Source organism: Lucilia cuprina, chromosome 3, assembly GCF_022045245.1.
Source record: "Lucilia cuprina isolate Lc7/37 chromosome 3, ASM2204524v1, whole genome shotgun sequence".
NCBI classification, from domain to species: domain Eukaryota; kingdom Metazoa; phylum Arthropoda; class Insecta; order Diptera; family Calliphoridae; genus Lucilia; species Lucilia cuprina.
In genome coordinates this window covers 67,055,386-67,059,692 of record NC_060951.1, presented here as the reverse complement: position 1 = coordinate 67,059,692, position 4,307 = coordinate 67,055,386, and the positions used below count along the sequence as shown (strand labels likewise).

The 4,307-nt window shown below is 34.5% G+C and overlaps 1 pseudogene; it reads right to left on the bottom strand.

The window, feature by feature from the left end:
- Positions 1-393: 393 nt before the first annotated feature.
- Positions 394-1,083, bottom strand: LOC124419059 (annotated as a pseudogene).
- Between the last annotated feature and the right edge of the window lie 3,224 nt (positions 1,084-4,307).

Here is a 4,307-nt window from a genome sequence, read left to right as displayed (position 1 = left end):
TGGACAGTTGAATATGTGGTGGGTATCATGGGGACCCTGTCCACAAGATGGGCATATATTGGGGACGGCACGGTCTATGCGGGACCAGTAGGCGTTGAGCCTGTTGCTCCATCCCGATCTCAGTTGTGCCAGAGCAACTCTTGTTTTCCGCGGCAGGTTCTTCTCTATTTCTGCTATGGGCGGTGGGCGACCTCCAAGAACGACATTCATGCGGTAACCTGAAACCGCGGTATTGATGGCGTCTCTATGAATGTCGTTCAAAGCTGCTGTATACGAAGTCCGATCTAAGGGATCCTGAACATAACTTCGTATGCTCTCTTCGTATACACGAAGGTCCTTCCTGACATGCCTCGGGGGAGCATCCAACTGTGTGATGTTAAAGTTGGGATGACTCCTCCGGTGACATCCCAGGAGGAACTGTTTAGTCAGCATGACATTATGTTCCTTGACTGGGAGAACCTTCGTTTCCTCATGTAGATGGTGTTCTGAGGTTATTTGCATGTAGCCCGTTACAGTCCTTAGGGCGGCATTTTGGCAGCTTTGAATATTTCTCCACTGGGTATCACTCAGCGATGGAGACCACACTGGAGCAGCGTAATTGACCACTGACCGGCCAATAGTTTTATAGGTAGCCAACAAGGTTTCTTAGTCCATTCCCCAGGTGCTGCCGGCTAGCGCTTTGAGGACCTTGTTTCTACTTCGCAATTTGTGCGTAATTGCAGTGGCATGAGCTGAGGAAGTAAACAGGCTGTCAAAGGTGACCCCCAAAATCTTTGGATGGTTCACAGTCGGAATTTGGTTTCCATCGACTACGACGCCTAAGTTCAAGTTTACCTCCTTCGTTCAGGTGGTGAAAAGTGTAGCTGAAGATTTCGCTGGTGATAGTTTCAGGTTACGTCCTGTGAAGAAGTTGTGTATTTCTCCGAGATAACCATTCACTCGATCGCATAGCTCATCAACGTTTTGGCCCGTCGCCATAATGGTACAGTCGTCCGCATATGATATCACTTCCACACCTTGTGGAGGTGTGGGGAGTTTAGATAGGTAGAAATTAAACAATAGGGGGGATAAGACACCACCCTGTGGTACTCCCTGTTTAACTCTACGGGTTTTGGAACATTTGTCTCTAAACTCAACGAACGACTGACGGCCACTCAGATAATTTACTCAGGGGCCCGTAATTGGTCATGGCTCCTATATAAAGTCCACTTCAGCAAACCACTTAAACACACATATTTCAAAAATTAATAAATTTATTGGGATAAAATTTGACTTATTTTTACATATCACATTTACATTTATTCATCAGTTTATTCAAAGTTATTTGTAATAAAAAACCATTTTGATTTTTGTTGCGTGCTGTTTTATACAAGTATACATACATTCATATACATATATGGGACATTTCACGTCAAGTGAACCAACTTTTGAAATCGATGTCTTCCGATCGCGTTGAAATTTGCACCATAGTTAGTTCTGTTGGATACAATTTTTCAACAAGATCGCTCGTGAACTTTCTAAGTTAGAGGCGGTCAAAATTTGACATTTTGGCCATGCAGGTGTTTTTTCTCATCCATATAACTTATTACCTATTGTTCTTAGCAAAATGTGTCCCAAATAGTTTAGATAGCTATTTATGCAATCTTTCGAAAATCAAAATAAATGTTTTGTAACCCAAGACAATTGTTTTTAAATTGATTTTTTTCATATTTCTGTGTAAGTGTTTTTAAAACCTTAAAAATAAAAACCACAACAACTGACCGATAATAGCCACTGGAGGGGTGCAATATGAGGCCGACCGCTATTAATTTTCCACCCCCAAAATTTGTATCGCACTCCAAAGTTTTTTCCTTCTTTTTGTTTGGGAGTGTGAGAATCCCATGCTCAGCAACCAATTGTTTAGCAATTCTTGCTTTTCGTTGAGACGTTGCAAACTCAGGGCCCATTTTGAAAAAAAAGTCAAAAATGTTTTTGATTTAAAAAAAAATTAAAAATATTTTATTAATTTTTTTAATTTTTTCGAAAGATTGCATAAATAGCTATCTAAACTTTTTGGGACATATTTTGCTAAGAACAATAGGTAATAAGTTGCATGGATGAGAAAAAACACCTGCATGGCCAAAATGTCAAATTTTGAACGCCTCTAACTTAAAAAGTTCACGAGCGATCTTGTTGAAAAATTGTATCCAATAGAACTAACTATGGTGCAAATTTCATCGCGATCGGAAGACATCGATTTCAAAAGTTGGTTCACTTGACGTGAAATGCCCCATATGTATATGAATGTAACTATGTATAAAGAAAATTACACACAATAGAAAACTTGAAATAAATAAATAAATACATAGTAAATACTTTAATAATAAGGAGCAGAAAAATAAATTGGATTGTTGCAATTAATTGACGGTAAAATATTTAATTAACAAAATATAATTGAAAGTACGTACACCTATACAAGTACAAATTCAAATTCACCACAAATATGTTTTGTCTACGTAGTTTCTCGAGGTATTCTGAAATTTTTACTCACAACTTTTTAAGTCGTGAACGTTTTTTGATGATTTTCAATAGAGAACTGTTCCGGATAATAAAGAAAGTTTCCAAATGCAAATATAGTATTCTCTAAATGAAACATTAGAGAACAATTCAAATATACAGTAGCGAACACAAAAATTGCAACTCGTGTTCATAAGATATTAAATTTCTTCAGTTTCGAAATAACGGTAGTCAATCCATCTCTTCTTTTGCCATTTATAATCCTAACTTAAACCTTCGAAAGCACATATATTCAGTATAGATAAAGTTTGGGTATTGAAAATTGACATTATCGGTGCTACCATACTAGAGTATTCAAACGTCGTTCGCTTAATCGATTAATTTTTGACGATTAATCATTCAAATAAATGAAAATTGTCAAATTTCAAATAACGAATAAACCGAATAATTTCTACCAATTAACCGATTAAGAAAAACTCAGTATTTAGCAGTAAAATTACTACGTATTTATTACAAAATTTAAAATTTTTAGAATAAATTTTATTCTTTTCTTAATCAATTTTCTATAATAAAGAAAATTTATTTGATGATTTTTGAAAAGAAATCATGGAAATAATTATATCGCTTTTATTTATAGAACCAGTTTTTTTGGGAACATTGTGTGTTCTTAAGTATTTCTAACTGTTGCTGAACAGTTATAGTTGAACTAGTGTTCAATGGAACGTATGAATTCCAGAACTCGTACTCAGCTTTTCTGTGTGCGTACAGGAAACTGTGGACCATTAGTATTAACTCTGTACTCAGCTTTTCATAGTCAGCTCTTATGCTCCTGTAAAAGGACTTTAAAGTTTAAAAGACATCCAATTTCAAAAGATGAAATTCTAAATTTATATTAAAAAAAGTGGTATTAACATTAATTTCAAATGAAGCTGAGTTCCTCTGCTTCGAAATAATATAATTTATTTCAAACCATCAAGAAAATTTGTCACAAAAAAGTAGTTAAAAGTTTTTGAGTCAAAAATTAAACCTTTTTAAATTTTATTTCTTTTTCGTTTTTTCTCTAAGTGAGACAGGTAAATAATATAGATAGAATGTACAGATTCTTAGCTTTCATTTGATACCAATATTAGCATTATGAAATACATATAAATATTTTAAATATTCGTTTGTAGTGCTTTAAACTTTGAAATCCTTTTATAAGCGCAGTACGCAATTCTATAAGTGGAATCTATTTTCACATGGTGTTTTAGAGGGTGTATATGAAGAAAATTATTGTTAAAAGCAATAATAACATCTAGTTTCCTTTTATTCGAATAACCGATTAATTTTTAATTATCCGATTATTAACCGGCTAACGTAGAACCTCAAATAATTATTTGTCTTATTCGGTTTATTCGAATAAGACAAAAAAACCCGAATAATTGAATACCCTGCCCTATGAACCTCCAAAAATGCTTTAACGGGCATATGAGTTTTAAATGTAGTATGGCTATAAAATTTTACATAAATAAAACTCATATAAGCCAAAATCTTCCTACCAAATTTTATGCAGATCGGTTCATAATTGACCTTACCTCCCATATAAGGCCCCCTTCAGAAAATGGCTATAACGCTTTTTACTATCTAAATACGAGTATAGGTATGAAATTTAAAATAAGTAAGTCTCTTAAGAGCAAAAACTTCTCTGCAAAATTTTGTGAGTATCGGTTCATAATTGATCCTACTCCCCATATAAGGTCCCCTTCAGGAAATAACCTTAACGTTGTTTACTTTCTAAAAATGAAATTTGACATAAGTAGGTTCATACGAGA